The sequence below is a fragment of the Aegilops tauschii genome, chromosome 6, assembly GCF_002575655.3.
Source record: "Aegilops tauschii subsp. strangulata cultivar AL8/78 chromosome 6, Aet v6.0, whole genome shotgun sequence".
NCBI lineage: Eukaryota > Viridiplantae > Streptophyta > Magnoliopsida > Poales > Poaceae > Aegilops > Aegilops tauschii.
The window spans coordinates 225,763,229-225,779,423 of NC_053040.3; the positions used below are offsets into that span (position 1 = coordinate 225,763,229).

Here is a 16,195-nt window from a genome sequence, read left to right on the forward strand (position 1 = left end):
TCTCAAACTTTCACAAGGACTTGGTCTTCATTGAACTCTATGTGTAGAATTTGTGGCCGCAATATGAGTCTTCACCGGTTCCTAAACCGGTGAGGACTCATATTGACAAATTAGATTGTACACAAAAAGATCATTGATGATCAATGTATTTTTGATGTCTATTTTTACATGCTGACACATAGCAGTAGCGTGTTCTTCGTGAAAGGCGCTACTGCTAGGTCGTTTAGCAGTAGCGCCTTTCTCTATAGCACGCTACTGCTAAGCCATTCCATCTCCCAGCCCCCACTCTGCTCTATCCGATCCACTCACACTCACACTCACTCGATCTCCCCCTCAACCCCCCGCGCCGGTCCTCCCCCGTCGCCCCTCCTCCCTCTACGCCGCCGTCACCTCCTCCTCCTCCTCGCTGGACTCGGTACCGGCCTCCTCCTCCGTCCTCCCTCCACTCGCCGCTGGCCGGCCCCTCCTCGCTCCGCCTTCCTCCTCCGTCCTCCCTCCACTCGCCGATGGCCGGCCCCTCCTCGCTCCGCCTTCCTCCTCCGTCCTACTCTCTTCTCCCTCCTCGAGTCGCCCATCCTTCTCCCTCCTCCCTCCTCCATCCACAACCCCTCCTCCCTGCTACATTTTGATTTAGTAGGCTAGTTCATATGCAACATTTTGATTTAGTTGATATGATTTAGTTGATTTAGTAGGCTAGTTGATTTATAACATTTTGATTTAGTTGATTTAGTAGGCTAGTTGATTTAGTATGCACCATTTTATTATTATTTTTTCTATACATGGATAGCTAGATGCTTTTGTTTTTCTGTAAGAAGTTATTTTTTGACAAAATGTAGGTGCCAATTTAGTTAAATTTGCCACTTGTTTTTCTAATCAATTATCTTAGGCAATAGGGGCCAAATTAGATGAAATGTCTTGGTAGGTGGTACCCTGATTTGGTAGATATTCGTGAAAAGTTTTTTCGACAATAGGTGCCACCGAAATGCTTTGGTTGGTGGTACCTTGTCATCTAATATGTTACTAGATCTTAGGATTATAATTGTCCATCAAATTGCTTCTCGCGGAAGAACCAAAAATATCACATGTACTGTTTTTCTTTGCTGTGAAGTGGTTCGTTAATCCTTTGCTCATATTGCTTTAGGAAAATGGTGCCACCACCACCACCACCATGTCGACTGTGCAAATCAAGGTGTGCCAGCAGCCTTGCAACTGGCAAGCTGTTCGACATCTACTTCCAACCGAGTTTTCGTCATGCGGTGGTAAGAAATTAGATGAAATGTAACAACTATTTTATTTTTAGTGTTGGCATTACTGCATTGTGTCATTTTGCTTTTTTTACACAGATCGTCCTATGCAATGTGAGGTTGAAATTCAACAAGCTGACAGGCGACATTGTGACATTTGAGGCACCTGGGAGGCCGTACACTATGGAGGTCGAGAAAGGACGCAATATGTCGCAGATTGGAGGAGATGGATGGGCCCGTTTCCGCGCCCGCATGCGTCTTACTGGTGGTGAGTTGATCAGCTTCTCCTTCAGAGCAGAAAGACCCAAGCTGGCTGTCATTTATATCAACCTGGTGGAAGATGACGAAGATGATGAAGATGACGAAGATGATGAAGATGATGAAGATGACGAAGATAATGAGGACCCACTCGATGAAGATGATGAGAACCCACTTCATGAAGCCATCTTAGCTCAAAGAATGAGGCTGAGCGAGGAGGAGGTGTGCAACCTATGGGACATAATTCTGCCACATGATGACTTTGTTGGGGTGCCATTCGTGACCCGCCTGACAAGTACCATGGTCGATCGGCATGAAATGGTATGTTATACTGATTGTAGTAATTTGATGATATATATATGCTTTATTGTTATACTTACAAATGCAAATTATCCGATGATATGCTTAGTGAATACGATGATATGCTTAGTGTAGAGTCCAATGATATGTTGTGTGGAATCTAGTCGATGATATGCTTTAGTGTAGAGTCTGATCACATGCTTATTAGTGTAGAATCGAAGGAACTATTAATAGTGTAGATAATCCATATATACTTATTAGTAGAATTAATGCTTAATTAGTACAAATGTGTAGTACTGTGTCTTTTGATAGTGTAGAAATCTATACTTAATAGAAATATATTTGCAAGAGTATGTGCGAGGCTATTTATTAATTGATATGTTTTTCTTATTCAGAAATTGCCAAAGAACCTATTTGTGAGTTGTGGTATCGAGCCTGATGAAGAAGGCTCAGCTGGACTACGCCTTACCGCAAGGGGCTCCGTCACCACCTGTACTTACCGCATGGACACAGACGGCCGCACACACTTAAACTCGGTTGGGTGGAAGAGATTCATCGTTGGCAAGAATCTTCGTGTTGGACAGGCCATCCTAATTACTATCAGGAACACCCACCGCCCAGGCTTGAGGATGATGATCGTCGTCGATATCATCTAGAACTACATATGTGTGTGGCTATATCATCTAGAACTACATATGATGATCGTTGTCGATATCATGTAGAAGTACATATGATGATCGTCGTCGATATCATCTAGAACTAAATATGATGATCGTCGTCGATATCACCTTGTACTGCTTGAGGATGCATGTTGACTATGTATGAAATTGTTATCTAGTACTCCCTCTGTTCCAAATTACTCGTCGTGGTCTTAGTTCAAATTTGAACTAAAACCACGACAAGTAATTTGGAACGGAGGTAGTACTACCTAATACCTATAATGCTTTATGAAATTGATATCTAGTAGTATGTAGTATCTGGAAATTGCAGTTTATTGAAATTGAAACTAGGTAGGAAGCTGGGGGGAAATGATGAAACACATAGCAGTAGCGCAGGGCTAGGAAAGCGCTACAGCTAGCTAATAGTAGCGTGTTCTGGAAAAGCGTTGCTGATATAGTCAATAGTAGTAACGCGGGTACAGACCGCGCTACTACTAACAGTTAGCTGTTGCGCCTTATTAATAGCGCGGCTGCCCGCGCTGCTGATAGCCTCAAAACTCGCGCTACTACTAGGGTTTTCCCTAATAGTGTAATATTATTCTGTTACCATTATTGAACTGATGAATTCGAGCGGTTGTACTGATTCAGTCATTTTTGTTGAACTGGTCGTTTTTTTATTAAAACAGCAAATAAGAGCCCCTCCCGCTCTCTCCCCGTTCAGCCGGCCACTCCAGCCGTCGACCGAGCTGCTTGTGGCCGATCCCTCCACCCGCCAGCCTCCCTCCCGGCAACTCAGGCCCTATCCTACGTGCGACGATGGGCGCCGGGGCGCGAGCGACAGCGGCGGCGCTGCTGCTGGAGCTCGTATGGTGGAGAGAAGTCTGGCGTGGGTGCGTACATGCGTGAGGCCGTAACAGAGGCGCCCTGCAGCGGGCGCGCCATGGCGAGGAGGGGCCGCGGCGAGCTCCGGCCGTAGAGGGTGCAACGCGCCCCAAGAGCACGCGCGGAGCTGGACGGAGGAGACGGCGGCCACGCGCGGTGCCGGCGTCCACCTCAGCGCAACACGAATGGAGCAACTACCACCTGCAAACAGCACCAAGCGAGAAATCAGCAGAGAGAACTCAAGTGAAGGCACAAGGATGGCTTACCCGCGTGGTGGGGGAGAGCGCGAGGGCGGAGGGGGAGGCCGCCATTTCCAGCTGGGGGGTCGGGTCGAGGTGGTGGTGGCGTCACCGTGTTCAGGGAAGGAGGAGGAGGGGAGCGGAGCGGGCCGCCATCTCCTTCCCCTTTGTACTGGCGGCATGGCGCCGAGCTGTTATGTTTTTTTTAAGGTCCCGAGCGGTGATGTGGTCGAAAGGATTAAGTGACCACTCCACTGATTTCGTTTGCCTTACCATCCTGGGAAGAAGGGCAGAGGACGGTGGCGGGTCCCGCCGGAGTGGGAGGGGGCGGTCCGCCGTCGAGAGGCTCCGCTGCTTCATGTTTGCGCCTCGAAACGAAATGAATTGAATTGCCCTGTCTTTTTGTTGCGGCTCATCGAATCAATCGAATCAAACAAGCGTTGACTGGCCGCAGAAGGATTTCTTTGCTTTCAACACTGTGCGGGCGTTTCGGTGGGATCTGATCCGACACTAGAGAGTGGGGATCGAATGAACTGTGGCTCTTTTTTTCGATAAAGGGCGATTTTATTATCTCAAATGTAGCATCAAGCGGATACAAAACATTATGAGTAACACCCGGCCTCTGCATAACTATGATGCACACAGCCAAACACCAAAGTCTGACACTAGAAAAAGTAAGAAAACCGACAAAACGGCAACAGTAGAGTCCTATGGACCGACACTTTGCCTATGTCGAACTCGGCGGTGGATCGATCCGGAGGTTATGCTGCCACCCATGTTGGGAAAAAACCTCCATAGCCGCCTGCTCCAACCGCGTACACACCGCCTTGAACAGCGGTTGGTGCTCCGCCTGTTGTAGCGTAGACCACGTATGAAGCGAGTGCGTACAACGGAAAATAACCTGCAGAGGAGAAGCATTTTTTTCATTAAAAATCAAATCATTTCTACATAGCCAAAGCGACCATAGTAAGGCATACGCCCCCACCCTTATTAGCGTTTTGAAACTATTTGAAATTCCGTCCAACCAATGACCAAATATATTGGCAATACTCGTTGGCGGATACAAATTTGACGCTATTTGGATGACTGACCATGTAGAACGTGCAAACTTGCATTGGAAAAATAGGTGTTTGATTGTCTCGTCATGAGCACAAAAGCAACACTTCTTACTTCCTGGCCAGCTGCGCCGTGCAAGATTGTCTTTGGTTAGCACAACCCCCCTACGAAGATACCACATAAAGATTTTAACTTTTAGTGGAATCTTAGACTTCCAATTTTTTTTGTTATTATTCACTGGCACCTCGGAATGCATAAGTGCACGGTACATCGAGTCTACTGTGTAAGACCCTGATGTTGTGAGTTTCCAGTGAAACACATCCCGGCCTTGTGTCAGATTAATCGAATCCAGACTGGATAAAAGATTATGCCATGACAAAAGTCGAGGGCCAATCAAATCCCGCCTGAACGAAATATTCGGCGGGGATGAGCTAAGCACTTGCGCAATAGTATTACTCTTATCGCGAGCAATGGCATATAAGGCTGGGTATTGCTCTCGGAGACTGGCATTGCCTAGCCATATGTCTTCCCAGAAACGAACCTCTGACCCATCCATTATCGCGAAAGACCCAAAGCAAAAAAGATGTTTCTTTGCCGCCATTAGGCCAGCCCAAAAGTGTGAGTCGCCAGGTTTCCGATAAGCCCGAGACACCGCCTTTTGGCCTAGATACTTGTTGCGCAATATGGTTTGCCAAACACCATCCTCAGTAAGAAGTTTGAACAACCATTTACTAAGTAGGGCCTCATTCTTGACCTGTAGGTCATGAATTCCAAGGCCACCTTGGTCTTTCGGCCTACAAACCACGCTCCATTTGGCTAGCCTATATTTTTTCTTTTCACCGTCTCCCTGCCAAAAGAATCTGGATCTAAAATAGTCCAGTCTTTGGAGGACCCCTTTTGGGAGTTGGAAGAAAGAAAGCATATAGAGAACCATATTTGTGAGGACAGAGTTAATTAAAACCAACCGTCCTCCAACTGAGAGCAACTTGCCTTTCCAACTGCTCAGTCGTTTCTCTAGATGCTCCTCAACATGCTTCCACTCCGCAATGGTGAGACGCCGATAGTGAACTGGTATTCCCAGATATTTAATTGGGAATTGACCATGTGCACAACCAAACAGGTCAGCGTAATCTGCAGCCGCCTCAACGGCTTCTCCAAAGCAGAAAAGTTCACTTTTATGGAAGTTAATTTTGAGCCCCGACATTTGCTCAAATGCTGAAAGCAAGAGTTTCAGGTTTCGAGCCTTGTCTAGGTCATGTTCCATAAAAAGAATTGTGTCATCGGCATATTGCAGAATAGAGAGACCACCATCCACAAGGTGTGGTACTACTCCTGCAATCTGGCCGTCCTGCTTGGCGCGCTCAATCAGAATAGCCAACATGTCAACAACAATGTTAAATAACATTGGGGACATGGGGTCACCCTGCCGTAGTCCTTTTTTTGTCTGGAAGTAATGGCCTAAATCATCATTGACTTTGATGGCCACACTACCTCTAGTTACAAAATTTTGGATCCATTGGCGCCATTTATCAGAGAAACCTTTCATTCTTAGGGCCTGTTGGAGGAAAGACCATTTGACCTTGTCATAGGCCTTCTCAAAGTCGATTTTAAATACTACTCCACTCATGTTTTTCCGGTGCATCTCATGAACGGTCTCATGCAAAATTACTAAGCCATCGAGTATATTCCTTCCTTGCATGAACGCTGTTTGAGATGGCTGGACAACATGGTCAACTACCAAGTTTAACCTATTCGTAGCCACTTTGGTAAAGATCTTGAAGCTAACATTAAGGAGGCATATGGGTCTGAACTGCTGGATCTGTTCGGCCTCCTTAATCTTTGGCAACAAGACAATCTCGCCAAAGTTAAGTTTGAATAGATCTAGTTGGTCGGCATGAAGACAATTAAACAACTCCAAAAGGTCAGTCTTGATGATATCCCAGAAATTCTGATAGAATTCTGCGGGGAAACCATCTGGGCCTGGAGCTTTGTTATGTTCCATTTGGAACACCGCCGCTCTCACCTCCTCTTCTGAGAATGGTGCCGTTAGGATATCATTTTCTTCTGCCGTGACTTGTGGAATATCATCTGTTCGGGTCTCGTCAAGGGTGAAGTTCCCCTCAGCTGGCGCGCCGAACAACGATTTATAGTATTTGGTGATATACTTTTGAGCTCCTCCTGACCTTCGATCAGCCCCTCATCTTGTTGGAGACTGTAAATACATTTCTTCCTATGTCGCCCATTGGCGATCAATTGGAAGTATCTTGTATTACTATCACCCATCAATATGAGATCAGCTTTAGATCCGTGGTAGTATTTGATCTCCTCTTCTCGCAAAAGACGGGCTACCTTCTCATTAGATTGATTTTTTAATTCAATCTCTTGTTGAGATAAGGTGCGTGTCTCTGCAATCTTGTCGAGGTCGTCAATGATGGTAGAGAGCCGTTGTTTTTCTTTTTTATATATCCCGTTGGTGTGTTTTGCCCATCCAGCGAGGTGTTGCCTCATGGCCCTTATTTTAAAGTTCCATCTCTGAATAGGTGTGCGACCAACGGCGGGCTTCTCCCAAACATTCTTGATTATGTCTACAAATCCATCCCGATGCAGCCATCCCAATTCAAATTTGAAAGGGCGACGGGCTGCTGGGTTCACAGAGTTAGAATCCAGAATGATGGGTGCATGATCTGATAATGCCTCGATACGCTCTAGGGCTCGCACGGTTACCATAGGAAATTTTAGTTCCCATTCGGTGTCCATGAGTACCCTATCGAGCTTCTCATATGTCGGCACAGATCGGTTATTAGCCCAGGTGAACTGCCGCCCCGACATACTAACCTCCCGAAGATCCAAACTGTCTATCACAGCATTGAATAGGAAGGGCCAATGAGTGTCGAAGCGGTCATTATTTTTCTCTTGTTGGTACCTAAGGATATTAAAGTCCCCTCCAATAATCATTGGATACGGGTTATCTTTAGCCAGGTTCACCAATTCACGAAGGAAAGCTGATTTGTGTTCATCTTGGGCAGCCCCATAGACCGCGACCAGGCTCCAAGTAAGATTATCAGCTCTGTTTCGTAAGTGAAATTTGATATGAAATTCACCTGTCGAAAAAGCCAACAAGTCCATGGTCGTGGTCTGTATCCCAAGAAGGATTCCTCCAGACCTTCCACGAGCTGGTAGACTATGCAATGTGTAGTCGAAACCACCTGATAGGTGCTCGAGGACATTTGGCCGGAAGTCACATTTACCAGCCTCGGAAATTGCCACAAAGTCCAACCCATGTTCACGTACACAATCACTGACGTGTTTATGTTTAGCCAAGTCTGAGAGACCTCTGCTATTCCAAAACATGCCTCTCATGTGGAAACTCGGGTCGATGTGGAACCTTTCGCCTTCTTGGGCGGTTTTTGTTTCTTTTTTGAGGAATGCGATTTAGATTTACGCGAAGACGCCGTGAAGTCACAAAACATGGATCCAGGTCTTGCTTCATCTAAACCAACCTCGGTAACCTCACCAACCAAGTGGGAGATAAGCGGACCATCATATTTGGCATCCGTTTCATCTTCGTCCTCCGTCTCAGGGTTAGGTGGGGTGCTATTACACTTTGGAGAAACCTTTAAACGGTCAATCTCCATATGTTTAAGTGCCCCAACCGACATATTAATATCATTATCATTTCTCCCCATAGATATACCAACATTCTTTAAGCTAGAGAAAATGCGGGTATTCGAAAATGAAAGAAAAGATTGAGGAGACGAGGTACCTGGTGTGGGGTCCAAATTCCTCGAGGCCTGTCGACGCATTGCCTTTACAAGTGAATGTTCGTCGGTCGGAGAGGAACCATCCGCGGAGACGGCGTGACGGTTACTACGTCGAAGGGGTGAAGCCTGCCCTCCAGACATAGTACACATCGGTGTCTTATGTTGAGACGTTGGTGTAGATTGTTGCGAGCTCGGCGGCGTCTGAACTATCCCAAAGGTCGGTGAAGAGGGACGCGCCGCAAGTCCCACTGAAGCAACCGCAAGGGGTGTTGTGGCTGATCCGCTCAGACCACCCGCAGCTGGGCCAAGGGGGACCACGGCAACCGGAGCAGGAGCTGAAGAAGTCTCGACGGACGGCGTCATTGAACATTGCGCACGCACTGAAGCAGCAGCTGTAGCCTGCACGGGTGACGGCGCACCCGAACCCATGCCCGGCTGCACAAGCACGGTAGAAGCAGCCGCATGCACAACATGCAGTACTGGTGAGGCGGGCACATGATTAGCAGGAGCCTCTGCATAAGACTGCTTGGGTGCACATGCAGCCACGGGCCCCGCAGCAGCCCTATCCACGACTTGCTGTTCGGGCGCCATAGGAGCCACTGCATGGCCAAGTGTAGGCGTAGCTTCTGGCTTCTGCTTGGGCGCGGTAGAAGCCGCTGCATGGCCCGGTGCGGACGTAGCTGAGGCCCTCTGCATGGACACAATATTTGCACAGTCAACTGACGCCTGCACCTGTAGCGAAGAAGGCCTCAGATCATTATGCACTAAACTGCCTTTGGTTGGAACTGTAGCATTCTCAAAGCCCGCATGAGTAGTCTGCATGGGAACATTGGAACCTGTGTAAGCTCCAGACGCTGCATTTTCACCAACGGACTGGACACTTTTTGTTCTCTTGTTCGCATCCCTATCTGGCATATCTTCATCCCCGTTAGCACCGTCATTATGTCCATCATCATGGTTTTCCCAAATCCGCGGAATGAAGTCAGCGTTGGGGACAAAATCATCCTCTAGTACAAACCGAAACGCATATCCATTAAGCTTGACGTAAACATCAGAGGAGATCGAGGCTTCATCAGACCCATGCTTTTTGCTGAAAATATCCAAGGAATGAACAGCCACCTGGATTCGCACTATACCATGTCGGCGCAAGCAAACCAAGTCAACGTCCTGAGTGGCGCCTATAACCGATCCAACCGCCCATAGACCAAGGAAATGGCGCAGTGGTGGCGGGACTCCCGTGACATGAACCCATACAGACTGCAAAGGAAGAACGGATGGAAGCTCCTCAGCTTTCCATTCACTGAAAGCGATCTTCACGCCATGCGATTTCACATTGTACTCAAAAGTGGCAACACGCTGCAAAATTTCGACAGACGGGAAGGAAACTAAGAAAGTATTGGCTTCATGAGGGACGGCTTCCCACTTCCACGAAGTCTGGACCGAGGCAATCTTAGCAACCTCAACCTCGACCACAGCAGCAGACAAAGAACCACCAGAGATCGTAACCAAAGCTGTCGGCAAAGTTGGTGGTGCAAGATGCTCCTTGAAGAGCGAGTCTGGTAGCTGTACGAACATTGCGTTTACTAGACCACACCCACCGAGGAAAGCACATGGCCTTGGTTGCTTGAGAACATGGCAGCGGTGCATAGGATGCTTGTGGTTGTTGCAGATATGACAATAATGAACTGTGGCTCCTAGTTTGAACATTCTTTGTTTATTCAGCTGTGATGGGAGCGATGAACATTGATCTGGGAGGGAGGATTGACAGGCAGGCCTACTACTTCACAGGCCGATCATTTTCAAAGCACTCTGTATGGAGCTGGACCTGGACTCATCCGAAGTGGACTAGGAGCATAGAGTGAGAAGTTTTTAGGTTCAAGCTCTGACTTTATGCAAAGCAATGTAAGCCATAGGCGCATTTCATTCATAGATATACGCATATACCTTAGTCGCCGGCAAGTGTAGTCATGTTGGCCATGTGCCCATCCTTGACTGGGAGCTGAGGAGATTCCGTCGCTAATTAATTATCTGGCACTATGTTGTTGCTGGTGGAGCTACTATAGTAGTAGTATTTGATCAGGGGCTAACGATAGTTACTTACTACTGTATCTGACATGAGCCTGAGCACCATACGAGCTATAAAATGGCAGCTCATATTTTGGGGAACTTTCGCGGTAGGTGTGCAACAAAATTTCACAAAGAATTGTCAGATGTGAAACTTTCAAAGAGGCCAAAGATTTCAGTTCAACGTCTACGCAAAGCTATCGAAAAAGTGAAACTTAGTCATCCTGAATGTTGTCTCAAATTCGCAACTGATGAAGACTAATTTGAAATACGGTGAGACTCTTTGTGTTGTTTTCCCATCAGGAAAAACAGAGTACTTGTACTGATCTCTATATGTGTTTGTACTGAGGAGATAATTTTCACAGACTAGACTTTATTGTCTTTTTTGGTACGGCTTTTCCTTGTAACTTTTCAATGGTTTACTATATCATAGTCCTCGAACTTGCATGGTTTATATCATTAAACTGAATGATGTTTTTTCAAAAAGAAAATAGTTTGTGTGTTTCTTTTTTCAACTCAATTTTTTTACAACGATGTTTTGGACTTCTCGTGTTTTGCGACTTGAGCTTTTACCATTTGAATTTCCGTGGTATTTTCTTTTGTTTGAGCTTTTTTGCAAACTTATCTGAGACGTCATGTTTGAACATACAACTTTTGTAGTTGTGAACTTGTAGTTTTTTTCATTTATTAAGTTGCTTTTTTCATCCGAACTTTTACTAATACATTCTTTTTTCAAATTTGTCGTCCCTTGAGTCAGAACTGATGCAATTTTTAGTTTTTAATTCATGGTACTTATGGTACTAGAGTTTCTACTTTTGAAAAAATAATCACTCGATGCTCTTTTACTTTTACTTTTTAATTTTCTTTCTCATCCTTATCCTTACTGACGGTGTCATCACCATCGTACCTTTATGGTTTATATAGTTGAATGGACTTAATTTTTTACCATTCCCATCTTTTAAAAACTTATGTTTTCTTCTCCAAACTTCCTACCTGACGAGAATTAGAATTTATTTTTTTTACATTTGTACTTCCAAGTGTCTTTAATGACATTTTCACTGTCTTACTTTGTCTTACCTCATCAAATAGGTGCACAACACATTTGAAGAAAAAATATGAATCTTTGAAACGCTAGGGTTATAACTATTGCACATGACTTCATGTGTGCCTTCATCATCGAAAAATAGACTAAATATCGCCAAGTTCTAAGGTTGAATAAATGAATCATATAGAATATTTTGAAAACGCCGCATTTTCTCACTAAAATAGACTTTTGTACTTGCAAATAATCCTCTTTGAACTTGGACGATGACCAGTGCTCAACTCGAACGGAGGAGGTAGTCTTTTGTTTTTTAACCATGAATGCTTCTAAAGACACTAGAAATTGCTTCAAAACTGCTTTTATACTTTTTAACATGAGGGTTCTCTCAGCTGGATCAAGAAGCAACGGAAAATGCGCAACTTTTTTGTATATAAATGTTTTTCTAATTCCTTATGTTTTAAACACGATTTGTTTAAAAAATTATCGAAATAGGGCAAATAATATACCGTTGGAAATATATCAAAAATGCGGAACTTAATCATGTTGAATATTTTCTCAAATTCGCAACCGTTGAATAGTGATTTTGAATACGGTGAGACCCATCGTGTTGTCTTTCCAGTCGAAAAACAGAGTACTCGTACTGATCTATTTGTGTGTTTGTATTGAGGTATTTTTCATAAATATTTTTGAATACGGTGAGACCGTTTGTGTTTTTTTTTCATTCAAAAATAGAGTACCCAAACTGATCTCCGCATGGATTTGTACGGAGTATGTTTTCATGGACCAAAGCACATTTTTCATAAAACATGCTATCTTTTTTCTAACCGTCATATTGTATTCATTGAACCTCCCAATGGTCTCGGTTGAACTATTAGGTTTTTTTGACTATATTGAACCAGTGCAATGCCTTGCATTACCTAGTTAAATATTTTTTTATAGAAGGAAACATTGTTATGGGGTCTGTGTATACATTGCTTTTTTTACTTTGTAACCCTTGAACCGATGCATGTCCACCCCTTGAACCGACGCATGTTCATGAGAGAACTGATGTTGTTTTGCAAGGTGGACTTTCAATATAACTAGCAACAAGTTGGCACCATGTTCACTACAGCAGCCCTTTCAGGAAAATTGCCATGGTAGAAAATTGTTCACTACATCAGCCCTTCCAGGAGTAGCATATATATTTTGTATGTTTACATTGCCATGCATAGAAGGTATACTGCAGCAGTTATGCAATACGAAGCAAACTTTCACCCAAAAAATGAGAACAAGTGATGTGCAAATTCCATTAGGTACCAAACAACAGTTCTCCAACAATGCACATCCCTCCAATCAACAGTATTCAACACATATTTGGTGACACATATTTGTTATACAGTAGGTACGACTCCAAACCACAAGTCAGTTACTTCCCTCCAGAGCATGGAGAAATCCTAGAGCAACCGGAACTGAATGAAGAAACCTTTTTTTCTTCCTCTGATGGCCTGTGTGGACCAAAACGTGCTGGTGGTCTTTTTCTTCATCTATGGTCTTTTTGAGTTGAAACTGATGTAGACATTTTTCGTTGAACTATTGTGGACTTTTGAGTAGTAGACGCACAACCTGACAAGGCAATGCACAAGTTCATGTAAAAAGAACAACCAAGTTAATGTACAGTAACATCATAAGTTCAGAAATAAAAATAAAAATAGTTTTGTACTGTTTTTGCTATAACAACTAAGTTAATGTATGGCATGGGGCTGGATTAGGAGAGCCCTACATATGCTGGAGTGGTGGAGAGGAAGCTCATGTCACTACCAAATCTATTAGGGTACTAGAAATTCAAGGAACATAAGTAAAACCAAACTAATTGATTACAAGCACTCCTATGAACAGAAATTAATTTAGAAATTGAGGTGAACTTAAACAGTGTAAACAAGAGTGTGCTGCTGCTAGATTTCCAATCCTAGAACAACTTCTAGGAACGTGTGGGAGTCACACAACATGCCTGAACTTGGTGTTGATTGGTAGTTGAACTTGCTACCCATCCACACTAGTACCAGCGGCACAAGAACGAAGTATTTAAGCAAATACCTGATGGCATCAAGAAAACAAGTGACTAAAACATTTAGCAATAAAAGCGATGGTATAGAAAAATTGAACTGATGTTTTTCCGTCATTCCGACAAACCTCCTGCTTTTTTTTGAACTAATTTTTATTCTATCATTGTAATGTTGCTTTAGGTTTTCGGAATGAGGTGAAAGCCTCTGGTCTATTTGAACTTTTACTGAACATTCAAAAATGTTTTAACTGATGTGAATCCTTTCACCGAATTACTACTACATTTTTTCGTGAACCTACCCATGTATACGAACAAGTTCTATTTCTGCTAGGCATTTTCGCAATTTTGTGCTTAGCAAAGAGAGAAAGAAAACAACCTGGAAATGTTTCCTGCCGCCACACGTGGAAGGGGGTTTGGATATGGACGAACTGATTGACCCATTTTTCTTGTACTGAAGCTTGTTTCCAAAAATTTAAAACAATGCAAATATTATCTACAATATGGACATTTAGACAGTATAGTTTGAACTAAACTCTTTGGCACTTTTGAACTAAGGTATAAGACGTTGGAGATCGGGTGGACCCGCTACACCTCCTCCTCTGGATTGATTGCTCTGGTGAAGTGGAGCTGATGGAGGCGGAGATCACGAGCGGCGCCGGGCTTTGGCGACTGCAGGGAATCCCAGTGACTACCAAGTCACCCCCGAGAAGCTTGTAGAGGCGGGGCAGTTGGTCACAGGTCATCCCATGTAAGTTCAACTATCAGGCGTGGTGGCGGAGAGAGGCTCTTGGCGGTGATGTCCGGGAGGTCCCTCGCGGCGGTGAGGTGGATGGCTGCGGGCGCGGGCTAGGCGGCGGCGTGTGAGAAAGTGTCGTTGATGCACGCAGAGGACTACCATCAGCACTCAACTTGGACGGCTGCCAGCAACCGTGGTGGATGGGCTGGTGGTGGTGCAGGAATGTTCAGACTGACGGTGTTATTATTGTGTTTGTTTGTAAGCAAGGTTCTGAGGTTAAAAGAAACAAAAATGGAAGATTTTTTATGTGTGCTTGCTCACAGGTGGCGGTGGCGAGGCAGTAGGTCTTGCCGTAGGAGCCTGCAAATATGGGAGCGGACGGAGGGCAGCGGTCTCGAAGAAGGTGAGCACCAACCTATGTTGTGCATTGCAGCGAGTAGGATCCAAATAAAAATTGACGACCATGTAGGAGGTTGCACATGGATGAACTGACGACCCATTTTTTCTAGTACTGAAGCTTCTTTGTACTGAAGCTTGTCTCCAGAAATCATATCAGTGGGTTATTAAACACAGGCAACAACATCGAAAGAGGAACACTAGATAAAGATGAGGACGCTATACAGGAACTACAGTGGACAGACCAACAACATAAATCCTCAAGCAATAATCGAGAGAGCTCACAATCTCCATGGAAGATGCCTATGAATTGCCATGGAAGGGCCTCCCACTCCCCTGCTTCATCTCCTCCCACTCCCTACACACACACGCGGAGCAGAGAGAGAGGATGAGAGGGAGATGACTGAGCTGGATCGAGGATGGAGCACAGGGCGACCTGCACATAGCTCTTTTCTCATGACCGGCTGTGGAGCGTGATGTTGTACTGATGAGGCAAATGTCCAAATATATGGAGGGACTAGTAAGGGTCTCAGGAATCGACTACATTATTTCAGTCAACTCGATCTTCATCAGTACTAGAATGACTGGACAAGAAGTTTGGATTTGTAGCAGCACACGCACTAAACTTACAGAATTTATCTTCAACTTTTTTAGGTGATTGCATCACTACTAGTATGATTGGAAAAATATTTCAGATTTGTAGCAGCACACACACGAAACTTACAGAATTTTATGGAAATTTACGAGTTCTGATTTATCAGTACATAGTTTTATGGAAATGCGCGATTTAATTTCTTATAGGCACTATCTAGGCAAAGAACACTTAGTATTTAACTTTTTTCCAAATATGTATTGAACTGATATATTTTTTGTCAATGAACTGTTGTAGTATAGGTACTAGAGCTACCAGCATCTTTTTATATATCATGATAAAAAGCAAACAAACATGCATCATCTCCACCAGACCATTCTCTCATCATCTTCAGAACATACATACTAGAGGAAATTGAACTGACAATAGAAGAAATTTATATTTTTTTGGGGACTGATATCATGTAATACCACATCCAGAAAGCATGCCAAGAGAAATATATTTTTTTAGTTGAAGAACTAGCAGTCGTGCAACACAAGAGGCACGGCATGGTGCTATTAACTAACTTCCAGAGATCCTTTCTGCTTTTGTAGTAGTACCTGAGGTTATACGGGTCAGTAATTTACCATTTGATTGCCTTCATGCCACCAGCAACGCACCATTAAAGAACTGATGAACTGATGCTGCTAGCTCTCACTGGCCTTCTACTAGTACCTCTCACTGTCCTTCTTGATTCTGCACCCAGCAAGCCCAAGATGTCCATAAATCAAAGAAAAACCGACAAACACTGCACAAAAGATGTTGTTAATAGGGTTGCAAGAATGCTAAAAAATTACAATATAAACAATGATGCTAGAATAGTAATTGTGTAACACCATTCGACAACTACAAGTCATGAAGGAAATATATCAAAACATCCACCAAA

General features: G+C 44.3%; 1 long non-coding RNA gene across 1 annotated transcript; it reads right to left on the reverse strand.

The window, feature by feature from the left end:
- Positions 1–11,806: 11,806 nt before the first annotated feature.
- LOC120966395 (uncharacterized) lies at positions 11,807–15,139 on the reverse strand. The gene is made up of 2 exons (XR_005759992.1): positions 14,964–15,139; positions 11,807–13,107 (listed from the first exon to the last, which is right to left on the reverse strand). It is a non-coding gene; the product is annotated as an uncharacterized lncRNA (long non-coding RNA).
- Positions 15,140–16,195: the final 1,056 nt, after the last annotated feature.